This window comes from Panthera tigris, chromosome A1 (genome assembly GCF_018350195.1).
Source record: "Panthera tigris isolate Pti1 chromosome A1, P.tigris_Pti1_mat1.1, whole genome shotgun sequence".
NCBI classification, from domain to species: Eukaryota; Metazoa; Chordata; class Mammalia; order Carnivora; family Felidae; genus Panthera; species Panthera tigris.
The window spans coordinates 9,832,321-9,845,050 of NC_056660.1; the positions used below are offsets into that span (position 1 = coordinate 9,832,321).

At 52.5% G+C, this 12,730-nt stretch overlaps 1 long non-coding RNA gene across 2 annotated transcripts; it reads left to right on the forward strand.

Annotated features, from left to right (window-relative positions):
- The first annotated feature begins 753 nt into the window (after nucleotides 1-753).
- Nucleotides 754-12,525, forward strand: LOC122240753. 2 transcript variants are annotated; one of them, XR_006220511.1, is made up of 4 exons: nucleotides 754-1,104; nucleotides 3,152-3,359; nucleotides 10,432-10,599; nucleotides 11,521-12,525. It is a non-coding gene; the product is annotated as an uncharacterized LOC122240753 (long non-coding RNA). The 2 variants fall into 2 exon arrangements; XR_006220515.1 differs by lacking the exon at nucleotides 3,152-3,359 and having other exon boundaries at nucleotides 760-1,104.
- The last annotated feature ends 205 nt before the right edge of the window (nucleotides 12,526-12,730 follow it).

The following is a 12,730-nucleotide window of genomic DNA, read 5'->3' on the forward strand; positions in this document are numbered from 1 at the left end:
AAGTTTATTTTCTGTTCAAGTAATACTTCTGGGCAGGTACAGAGATTTGTGGGGGAACCCACTCAGCACAGTCATTCATGGACTTGAACCGGTGGAGGCTCTGTTATCTTCACCAGGTCACTGATCATTTCCAAGGTTGCCTGGGGATCATCATCAGCCCACCCGGCCATAAGAGGGTCAGGGCGTGGAGGCGTGCGTGGGAGATTTGACCAAGCCTGGAAGGGGCCCACATTGTTTCCTCTCAGATCCCTTGGACAGCCACACGGCCGCTCCTAGTTGCAAGGGAAGCCATGCAACGTGTGCCCAGGAAGAAGAAACCAACACGGACTCAGCTAACTTCTCTGAGCCTCAGTTCCCTCATCTGCGAAATACTCCACCGATTGCCAGCTGGTAAAGTGACTGCTGGGACCCACCACCGGCAGGTCTGACGACGTTCCCCAACTCCCCGATTTGCCAGCATCGGACTTGCCACCCCCAGTCTGGAGATAAAGGAGGTCCTATCCCTCTTCCATTTGCCCAACTGCCTGCTTCTTGGTTCTCACCCTTCTCAGACCAGCTGCCTAGAGCCAAGCCCCTTTATCTCACAGGTCGTGTTCCAGGAGTTCACTTACTGGAACTTTGCAACTTGGAGTGCACTCTTCCATAAAAGCAGCTGTACGGGGATCACGGCCAGGGCCCGGCCTCCATCTTCTGGCCCGAGGCAACTCTAAGGGGTGGGCTGGAGAGAGTCGCTGGCACCCGGGCCGTTCCCACGGTAGCATCTGAGAAGGCTCTGCAGCAGGGAGCACGGGTGGAGTTCGGGGCCCCAGAGGCTTTGTGAGTGGCTGGTTCCCATGGCAACCATGGGGTGGCCTCCACAGCTGCCGGGAACTGAGTAGCCCTGGTTAGAAGCTAACGGTAGGCTTGTAAGCCTGGAGCTGCCTGTGGCTGCAACCCAGAGCAAGGCGCCCTTCCAGCTGGGGTCGTTCATTACCAGCACGCCCTCTGCAGCCCTGCGTCCATGTCATTGAAACAAATACCTATTGATCATCTGCTTGCCAAACACCGTGGTGGATCCTGAGAACCCAGGAATAAGACACAGCCCTGGTGTGCCAGCCTCGAGGGGTGAGATAAACACGCATCCACAACAGAGAAGGACAGTGCCATGTGACCCAGGCAGGGGACAGGTAGTTGGGAGGCTCTGGGAGGAGAGCTTTGGTCTAACCCGTGGCCACGGCATGTGCAGAAGCATGGAGGGAAGCTGCAAGGACACTTTGACGAGGTCACGTGGGGTGTGTGTGTGTGTGTGTGCGCGCGCAGGGGGATGGCATGGGAGCTGTTGGCAGGCATCGGATCTGGAGCACCCTAAGGAACTTGGGTCATGTGGGCCCAGAAGCCTTCTTAGAGATGAGCATTCGAGGAGGGTGAGTCCAGGGGATCCATGAATATTTTCAAAAATTTTATCTAGTTTTAGATTCCTTGAATTCACATAAAGGGAAGAAAACCTTAGGGATGTTTCTCTAATGTTTGGCAAATCTTACCCACTGACAAAACCCACGTCCACTACCCAAATGATCATGACGGTGCTCTGGCCTGGAGACTCAAGTTGTAACCCTCCGCAAAGTTGGAAGACTTGTCATTGCAGGGTCTGTCCTGCAGGGGGCTTCTCTGTACATAGTGGATATTCTTTCTCTTGGCTCTTCACCCCCTGGCATCTGCACTCCAACCTGAGGCCCACCTTAAGGTCCAGATGTCCACCCTCCCTCGATGACCAACTGTCCCGGTTTTAGTACCAAAAGTCCCACGTCCCACGAAACGTCTCAGTCCCAGCGTTAACCTTCAGGCCAGAGAGGAAAGTCTGAGCCCAGACCTCAGGTTTATAGGATGTTGACCGGCAGGTGAGGAACAGAGAGGGAGTTGGCTTTGGAGCCAGGCCTGCCCAACGGAAGCTTGATTTCTCTGCCCAATCTTTTTCTGTGTGATGTTGGAGAAGTTACTTCACCTTTCTGAACACTAGCTTCTCATCTGTTATAGGTGAAAAAAGAATATGTATCTTTTTTTTTTTTTAATTTTTTTTTAACGTTTTTATTTATTTTTGAGACAGAGAGAGACAGAGCACGAAGAGGGGAGGGGCAGAGACAGAAGGAGACACAGAATCGGAAGCAGGTTCCACGCCCTGAGCCATCAGCCCAGAGCCCGACGCGGGGCTTGAACTCGCGGACCGCGAGATCGTGACCTGAGCTGAAGTCGGACGCTTAACCGACTGAGCCACCCAGGCGCCCCAAGAATACATATCTTAAGGGAATGGAAATAATGTACGTTAAACACTGTCACGTAGGAAGTGCTCAGTAAATGGTGTTATTTTCTAGGGGAAGGCATATCAACAGTCACCATATAATGTGAAAAAGCGTATTGGGCTTTTATACTGAAGGTTGAGGATACAAAGGAGTAGAACTGCCTCTGGGGGTCAGAGAAGTCCTTCAATTGCTACCACCTGACAAAACTCCCAGATGTGACTCTCCTGCCTCTCACACACCCACTGTGGACTGTGATTAAAAATTCGAGAAAAAGGAAATGCAAAATAGTGAGAACGTACTGAATAGCAAACAAAATTTGAGGAGTGAGCCAATAGACACCGAGTACAAGCAGTCTCCTAACTCCAGTTCAGTTCATGTAGGGGAGGAACCTGTAAGTGGGAGAGTGTAAAACCTGCACGTGCTCTGGAGCAGAGAACTGGGCAGGCCTAGTGGGAGAGCACAGGTATTCTAGAATTCTCAGGAAGTTCTGGAATATTCCAGTATATTCTGGAGTGCACTTCCCGTGGGTGAAGCCGGAGGGCAGGGTGAAGTTCACACAATTATGTTTGTGAGGAGTGGGTTTGTTGACTTGTCTGCTTGTGGGGTGACCCGAGGAAGATCACAGCAGCCTTGTAGTAACATCTGGAGAGTTCTGCCCCTTTAAAGAGACCGGGGCTCGAGGTAGTGATGAAAACTTCCTCTGAGAGTGTAGCCAGGTCTCAACTGTACCACGATTTCTTTCCCGGAAAGCCTGAATAATATTAAATGTGGAAAATTGGTACCTCCCCCCCACCCCCTCCATACTTGGATGTCTCCTCTTCAAGTTCATCTGCTGGGCTGAAGCTGTTGCGAAGATACTATTCTTTCTTGTTCAGGAATTGTAGCTCCATGACACCCGAGAATGTCGTTGACAATCACATGTAGCAAGATGAGTGATGAGCACGTCTCCAGCCTCTCAAGAATCCAACCTTTCAAGAATGCTTCATTTCTTAGGACCGATGGTTCCAGTAATGGTGATGGGGAAGAAGGCGCTGGAAGGAACAGCTGGATCTCGTGCCTTTGCCTCAGATGCCATCCAAAATGGTGGGCAATTAAGCATCAGCCGCATACCCTCCCCAGAGCTGTGTGAGGCGGCAGCTTATTAACAGGGGCAAGTCTGGGTCTGCTGTCCCGTGGGGACCCGAGCACATGTTCTGCCCTGACTTCTCTGTAAAATTCCCAAGTAGGGCCCCCGGAGCTCAGTCCCGTAAAAGGTGGGCGTGTGCTGTAATGAGTTAGGCGGAATGGCCAGGGGAGGTGGGGGTAGAGGGCAGGAGCCCATCACCTTCTCTGTCTATTCATCCGATCTTCTGTTGTCGTGAGTGCGTTATCATGGGGCCTCCTTACGTATCATATAGAAACATCCTTTCCACCAAGTGCAAAGAGAGCAAGCTTTCCCCGCCTTTCCGGGTGTAGTTTTGTGGTAGTGAGAGATTTGCAGGCAGATAGGTCATGGTTTGAGCTGCGGGGGGAAGAGCTCTGTCCAGATGGGCTGACCCCAGCACCACAGCCCCTTCCTGTCACCCTGCAAGGCGTCCCTGTGCGGGATGGGGCTGACTCTGGTGCACACCTGCTGAGCCCCCGCGCTGGCAAGCAGCCCTTCAGAACAGCGCCTGGGTGCCCCCTCCCCCGAGGGCCTGCTAGCGAGCAGGGTAGGGCTTCTGGATCCCATTAGGACGCAGCTGTCCCGGTCTGGACACCGCGAGCAGAGCGTGGGCCTGGTTTCCATCACTTGGGTGTTGATTTGGCCTGTAATCATCATCAGAGGGCACATTCCAGGTTCGTGGTTTAAGAAAAAGCACACTTTTGCCTGCAGTTGAGGAGCCGTTCCGTTCCGAGCCTTTAATGCTTCTGGCTGAGCACCGTGGCTCCTCCCATCTGAATCTGACCATGCAGCTTTGATTTCCGAGGCAGGCGGCCGTGGTGCTTGGAAAGGCACACCGGCCCCTTTTCTGGATAGCCCCAAGTGCTTAAGAGTGCAAATGTGGCCAGATAAATGTGTGCCGGGTTACTGTGCCAGGGATTCCGCTGGGAGGCCTCGGGCTCTGCATCTTTACTGGAAACACCCAATAAACCACCGGCCTCAAGGCTCTGTCGTTTTCAGTGCAGGGCTTACTTACATGCAGTCTCCTTCAGGCCACCAGGGGACCTTTGGCCAGATTGCCGTGTGAAGCCCCACGCCAGTGCAGCTTCCCGGACCCCCAGCCTGCTCCACAACAGAGCCAACTGGTTTGCTCTTACACGCAGGGGTGGGTTCTCAGTGCTTGAACTCACTCTCCTCTGCACATCAGGATGACACTCGGGGGCAGGGGAAGTGGATGAGCTCTGCTCTCCCCATTCACCCATCTGAGACTTTCCAAGCCGGCTGGCTAAGGCCCAGGATGTACTCCGGGGGCCAAGGGACGGAGTTTGTCTCCGGGTGCAATGAACCCACCTTCTCCGTTTCTCTAAGTGATAACTAGCCCGGGCAATAGCAGTCAGCTATCTGACAATCAAGGACGGATGGAACTTCTATTGGCCAGCTAACCAGAAAATTAAGGCTTCTGTTTTAAATAGCCTCCCTTAAGAAAAACATAGCACACTTTAGCAACAGGCAGGTTCTGTCATTGCTGCGTCCCCCAAGGAGGCTGCGGGCTTGGCTGACCCACAGTTAGAGGGTGGCCTTCGAGGCTGAGCTCAGGGTATCACAGCAGATGACACAGCGCAGAAAAGCCAGCGCTGGCCGTGGGGGCCAGTGACAAACAAGTGGGAGCTAGATTCTGATGCTCTAGAATCTGGCTGCGGTCAACTCAGGATCAGTGGTGCGGGAGGATTTGAAACAAAAATGTAACCAGTCGGGCGGCCTCTGGTCTTAACAACAGCTGAAGGCAGGAGGTGCAGGTACAATTGCACTATCCGTAAATTCAGTCAACATTTCACGCAGCGCAAGGCCTTTTTCTCAACAAGTGAGCTCGCCCACGGCTAAGATTTCACCACCTGTCAGGGCAATGACCAATGACCCGATCGGTCACCGTGGATGTAAAATTCGTAGTCATCGGGGGCGGTGTCTGTCAACTTCTGATGAACAGTTGAGGGCAACCTAATCTGATCTCACCCACGCACACCTTACATTTTTAAGCTGTAGGATCTCGTGAGTCTTTGACAAGAACGTTAGGCCGTGATATGTCTCTCTCACTGCTGTGCCTACCTGACATAATGTTAACTTGATGGTAAAGTTGAATTTTTAAAAAAATGTTTATTTATTTTTGACACAGAGGGAGAGAGTGCATGCACACAGGTCGGGGAGGGGCAGAGAGAGGGGGAGACACAGAATCCGAAGCAGGCTCCAGGCTCTGAGCTGTCAGCACAGAGCCTGACGTGGGGCTCGAACTCATGAACCGTGAGGTCATGACCTGAGTCAAAGCCGGCCGCTTAACCGGCTGAGCCACCCAGGCGCCCCCAAAGTTGGATTTTGAACTGCAGGCACCGGGAACTTCAGAGGACCCCATGCAGAGGGAAGTTGGGGAGAGAGCGGAGACTGACTCCAGTGAAGGGATAAGTGAGTTCTCCTGGATTCGCCAGGAATCAGAGGCCAGACGGGACGACCTGGGAACACAGGCTGTGATGCCCGAAAGAGAATAGAACCCTTCCAGGCCTAGCTTTGCCACAAGCTGTTGTGTGAATCCTGAAGCTGGCTTGCCGGCCCGGAATAGTGCCTTAGTGTTCTCGCTACCCAAGCCCTTCTTTGATGAAACTACCTGCTGTGTCCCCCGACGCCAGCCACTTGGACCAAAATGGGGCTGTCATCCCTTTCTGTGACTCTGCCTCCCTGGCCTCAGTCCCCTTGAGGGGAGGACGTTGGAGACGGTCCCTCCCTGACATTTATCGGAACAGCAGCTGGTGGAGGAGAGGGGTCCTCACTGGGAGGGAGAGAAGAGCCTGGACGCCGCTGGTGGTCGTGTCCCCCACGTCCTGGAGGAAAAGATCCACTACCTTTTGGTGACAGTGAAGCTGACATGCAGAGAGAAGCATGTGGCAGAAGTGGCTGGAAGGTTCTGTCTGAATTTGGGTCCCTGCTCCAACCGTCATTCGGTTGTCTGAATCGAAGTGCGCCTCGTTTCACCCAAGTTCAAGTTGTGGTCCCTGCTATTCATTCTACTTGCCAGCAGTTTCTTAGCATTCTACATGTCCTATTGTTACCATTACTTCTGGTGCACAGTTTTGGGCACCTTTTGGCAGCCAAGCACCCATTTTGCTCGGCAACTCCCCACATGCAGGGTTGGCGTGGGCAGGAATCCTACTGTGCTAAGGCTCAGAAGACAGAGAAGGCTTTGCGTCTTACCATCAGAATCCGGTGCCGAAATCCCGTTTTCAGCTCCTGTTTCAACAACTGAGTCAATAGTCAGTTATACTCAGTTATAAGTAGCATTTAGATCAGAAACCAGATTTCCCCCCCTGCCTTCCTATCCATCCTACAAATCTCCGTTCAGGTCAACAAATAACGGAGGAGAAGCTGTCTGCTGGAGACAGAAAGGTAAGTCCCATCTTGGAGGCAGACCCGTTAGTGTGTCTGATACACTGATGGCTTCCTACTACCCAAAGGGACCCTTCAGCAGACTCCCCAAATACGCTCCGAATAAAGTGTTGTCTGGGACGAGCTTTCAAGGCCCCACATGACTTTCTACAGCTAGCCCATCATCCTTGCCTTCTGGGCTCCTGTGGCTAGTCCCCACGCTCGCCCAGTGGCCTGCCTCCGGGAGGACTGGCCTCCATGATGCTGAGAAGGTACTTCCCTCACCCGCCGCCCCCGACCGTCCATATCCTACCCACCCGTAGGGTCCAACTCATGTTCTTCCCTCTTTAAATCTTCCCAAGTCTGGTTCTTTTACACCTTCCTGGTGGAATTTCGCCACCATTTATTCTTAAGCTTTCTCAAATATGGTGGTTTTACATTGTGTCCTTACCCTGTATCCAGTTGTCTCTGGGTAAACCATGCTGTCCTTGAGGCCTGCCAGCAGCTAGGTCACGTGCATGCAGAGTATCCCCAGGGCAGCAGACAGGGCTAGGGCAGAAGGTCTGGGTTTGAGTCTCGGTTGTGGGATCTTGGGCAGCTGTCCAACCCTTCTTCTCTAGAGGGCTGCCTCCGCGCACGGCTCCCCCTGGTCCCTCCGCCTGCAATATACCTAAACCCCTCCTCTTGCCGGCCCGGCAGCCTCTGCTGTCTACAGTTCTTGGCTCAAGGCTTCCTTCATTAGAGGGACCTCCCCAGTCACCCTGCTTCCCACCAGAGATCCTCTCTCTGGACTCCCAATCCTGGGCATGCCCCTAACTGAGTCTTGTCACCCCGTGCTGACCTTCATGTTAAGCTGCCTGCCTTCCCTGCCTGCCAGGAGCCCCTGAGGTCAGAAAAGCCATTCAATTTCTCTCTGGTCCCCAGGGTTACTGAGGACCTGGGGTCTGGCAAGGACTTAATACTGGTTCGTTTTATGAATACGGAGGGGGTCTGCCTACCCCACAGCAGAAGATCTCCCAAATAAAGAACAATAAAATAAGAATTATCATAACGACAGCTGACTAAATGGCCACGTGCCTGGCGCTGTTCTGAACCTCTGTCACGTATCATCTAACGGCAGAGCCCACGAGGTAAGGAGTATCCTTATCTCTGTTGTAAAGATGCGTGTAATAAATGACACAAACCTAAAAGTCTAAAATGGATGTATCAGCAAGACTATACTCCTTCTGGATGTTCTGGGAGAGAATCCTTTCCTCGCCCTTTTCAGTTTCTGGAGGCTGCCCATTTTCCTCGGTTCCTGGCCACATGGCTCCAACCTCCCAACCATGGGCTTCTCTTGTCTCACCCCCTACGACTGACCCTGACCCTCCTCTCTCCCCCTTATAAGGACCCTGGTGATGACACTGAGTCCACCCAGATAAGGCAGGGTGTTCTCCCCACCTCAGGACCCTCCGTGTAATCACATCTGCAAGGTCCCTTTGACCATGTGAAGTCACACATTCACTGCAGGTGTTAGGACAAGGGCACCTTCTGCAGCCGCCGTTCTGCCCACCTCGTGAAGACGCCGAGAAACACAGAAGCGTTCTGCGACATGTGCCGAGGGCCATAAAGCACTTTCTGTGTAGAAGATCTTAATTTCCCCCGGAGCTTCAAGCACTCGGGAGGTGCTCAGTGAATGCTTTTGAGTTAGTGAAGTGACTCTTACAACGTGAAGTGAACTGTCCCAGGAGCTACTGAAATACTTGCTCGGAAATCTAAAAAATAGTTTTCCAGCGTTGTTTATTGTCTTTGAATTCTAGAGGCCCTCTTCGTCTCATTTTTCAATGATCCTGTGAACATTCGACCACTGCTTAGTTACTGGTTATTCCCTAGGAGCTCTCCACGAGGCGGCGTAGATGTTTACCATCTCAGGGAACAAGGTCGTCCTGACTCTCTCTGAATAAGAAAGCAGTGCATTCCGTCTGCAACGAAAACAATGACCGGACAGATCCTTCCGTCTGGGAATGTGGATCGGAGGCACGAAGTTTCTATTCCCAGGCCGCCATCCCTTCGTTCAGCCTGCCATTTAGCACGTGTTGCGTGCCTTCCGGGGGCCAACCCTTGGACGACAACCCTTGGAGCGCCTCGGCGGAGCTCACCGTTCGCAGAAGGGACGAGTGTCTACACGTGCAATTATGAGGTCGTCCAGAAGGAGTAGGACCGGGTGAGAAGAAGCAGGCTGTGCCAGTCTGGCTGCATCGGAAGAGCCGAGGCGCCGACCCATGTAAGGAGGAACTTCCAGAAGTAAATGTGGCTGCCGGCAATCCAGGGAACAGAGGGCGGAAGGGCCTGGCCGGTGGATCCAGAGGTCTGTGTGAGAAGCAGAGGGACAGTCCCTGCCAATGGGCGGGGCTTGAAGATGAAGGTAGAGTGGGCTTCCTCTCTCTCTGCCTACGGGTAGCACAGTACCTCAATCCTGCATCTATTTTCTTTTGTCTCTGATGTCTTTCCATTCCCTTGAGTCTTAATATATACATCTTTTGAGATAGCACAGAACTTATTTTCCCAGTGGGCATCCACGAAGCATCAGGAAGGGGTTTAGCATCCACCTAGTCGGGAAGCTCGGAGGCATTCCCTGGAGACAGGAGCCTTCTCCCTGGTCTCAAGGATAGCCAGTCTCCAAGAGCATGTCACCGGCAAGGCTTCAGGGTTAAAAAGAGCAGGACTGGTTCCCTTTCTCCGTTGGTACAGGTCCCAACTCTGGCTTCGTCCCCTGGTTCCGGCGCTGAGTAGCTGTAAAACTCTGAGGACACTATTTAACCTCTCTGACCTCTGTTTCTTGGTGACAACCTCAGTCCCTTCTCTGGCTGTTGTAAGGATTAAAACATTCAGTGTATGCGAAGTTCTTAGCCTAGCGCCTGGAGCTTAATGGGCACACAAGAAATGTGCCAATTCCCTTCACTGGGAAGCTCTGCCCAAGGAAAGCTTTAATTACCGTTGCTTTCTCTTCCTCCCAATTCAAGACTTTGTTTCCAAGACAATGAACAGACCGCAGGATTCTGCTACCTGACAGCCATCGGTAGCCGACAGACTCCCCATCTTTGGCCTCAACGCTGTCTCTCGAAGCTGGGACCCTTGGGTGCCAGCGTGTTTCTCCATGGCTCCTGGTGCACCCAGATCCATGATAGTTACACAAGACATGTGCATAAATATTTACCGCGCTCAGAGCCACCCCCAGCATGGGGGGCCTCAGAAGAAAATCTGAGGGGCAAGACAGCTCTGGCATCCTCCACCCCTAGCTTGGGGGATCCTATGTCTCGATGGGAGGTCTCATCGACAGACTGGGCAACTTGTTGCTTTGAGAATCGAGCGATAATTATCTCCGCTCAACATCAGGAGCAACTAACTATCAGGGCACGACAGATCACAGGTGGAACTTAGGCAGTTCGACTGGTTCCCTGACCCCATTTCTCTGAGTGTGCAGGTACACGCCCAAGTTCCTGGTGTGGACACCCAGCAAGAATGCTGCCGGCAGGCAGGGGAGGAATAGATCCGCTGAAGAGCCAGCCAAGCACTTGGTATGAGATTTCATCTCATTGATGCCGCAGGAACATCATGACTATTATTATTTTTTCTGTTTTGCAGGTAAGGCCATCTGTGGCTCAGGGGAGGAGACTAATGTACCCAAGATCGCATATCTATAAAAGGCAGGGCCAGGATCTGGCTGCTGGCTCCTTGCCTCTAAAGGCTTGGCACAGAGGAAAGACGAACACAAGAAGAAAATCCCAGCATCCTTGAAAGCCTCCCGAGGAGGTGGGTCCCACGTGGGTGCTACAGTGGCCAACATGCCCCGGGTGCATCCGATAGTCAGAGGTTGGGAATTCTTGCTACAGGCATCCCTGATCCCCGTGCCTGTCTGTAAATTTCTTCCACCCAATATGGCTCCCGCAGTGTCTCTCTAGGAATGTGAATAGGATAGGGCCAGGCCCACATGCCAAACAGGCAGCCCTGGGGGGACAAAGGCCATCTCCAGGGTAACTGAAATCCACACTCGTAAGCACTTTATGGAGAGACTCTAATACTCTCTTGGATTCTACCCGGGAGCACTGAGGTGAAGACACCAATGTGCGCAAGAAGATTCAGAGTCCAGAAGGCTGGCAGGCACAGCCTGCTGACTGCTCCATGGGGACAGCGTGCCTTCGGGGTCCCCTGTGGCCTTCGGGCATGCCCTCTCCCATGGGAGCCCAGTATTTCTACATCTGGAGAGAAAGCCTTCGGGGACCATCAGAGGAGGCCAAGAGGCCTGCATGCCTCAGGGGCTCAGAGGCAGGTGCAGGAACCTTTCCTGGTCTTTCCTGCCATTCCCCTACCCTCCGGAGAAATTCTGAGTTTGTAGCGGGCAGTGCTGGTGGTGGTCGCGGTGGGGGAGAGTCTGTATTTTTAACAAGCTTTGCCGGTGGTTTTGATGTGGGAGGTCTGTGGGCCCTATTTTGAAAACTCCCGCTTTCCCCGCCGACACAGCTTCCAGTGGATTCTCTGGCCACGGTGACACTTCTGAGAGCCATTTGGAGTCTCAGGACATTCTCTAGAAAACAAATCTATGCCGAAGTCCGTAGGAATCTTTACCGGACTCATCATCGGGGAGTTGTGGAGGGTCCTGTTAAGGCCCTGGGGGCTGGGCTGTGCAGGGAGCAGTGCCCTGACCAAGAATAACGTCCCCTCTCCTTCCCCCAGAACCCACCCAGGGATGGCCAAGCAGGAGCTCGGAACAGGAGGGTGTCCCTGCAGGGTTAAGGCCCTGAAAGGGTTAACAGTCTCCCCAGAAGCCTGGATTCCAAGGAGAGTTGGAGCACTGGGCCTTTCTGCTGGCCCTCTGGGCACACCAGCCAGCACCTCTGTTCTGGTGCCTGCCCCTCGGGGCTGAGACCCTGAGCCTCCCCCCTCCTCCCTTCCCCCTTCCCCCATGCGGGGTGCTCCGTTCCGGACACAGTTAGCCAGAACCCTCGGGACAAAGAAGCTTCCTTTGAGAAACACATGCTTGGAGGGGGACTAGGTCTGTGTCTACACAACACTTCCCAGTGTTCTGAAAAGGAAAACAAAATAAACAAATGTGTGAGGTAGCGATGAAGACAGTCAAAATATTTCCCTCTAGAGCCGGAGAAATCTGACGGTGAAAAAAGAGAACTGATTTTGCTGCCCCCCCCCCCCCCCACCTTACACCCGCTTCAATTTAGGCTCCTTATTGCTTTCTGGATCTTTCAGGGTTATAACCGCTATCTCAATGACTAATAGAAAACTCCATTAGGCCCTTTCTTTATGAAGGGAATTAATGACTTCGAAAATTTAGTGCTTTGTAAACATAGTAGGGAAAGCATTTCCCCAGGCTCGCGGATTCCTTGGCAGGGAGGGAAGCTGGTTAGGAAAGTAAATGTTTCCAGCTTGCTGAGAGGCCCCCCTTCACCAAGCACTGTCTGCTTCTTGTAAAGCCTGGCCCCACAACACTGGGATGTTTCAGAGTCCTAAAAAAAGGAGTCAAAGTAAAACCCAAAGAAGCAGGAGGCAGAGAGAATGAGACGCATCTGCGGAGTCGAAAAAAGACCAACTGGTGGAATTTTCTAATATAAATGAACTTTTTCGGTAAAAATGTGCGTCCTTGGTACATCCACCTTTTGACCCGAATTAGAGAAATTGGTTGTTTACCCAGCCCAAACCCACAGGGTAATTACCCTCTCTGTTCTCTTAAATTTTTAGGCCTGGCCAATGACATAACACCTTCAGAAATGAAAAACCTCTCACAAAAAATAAAAATAATAAGAAAAAAATAAAAAGCCTCTCAGGACAGACATTCAGAAGCGAGCCCGGGAAAGAAGGGACTGTGGGATCAGGACGGTGGGGTTTCATTGCTGGCATTCACATGGCAAGTCGCTAACACTTGAGGGAGGGG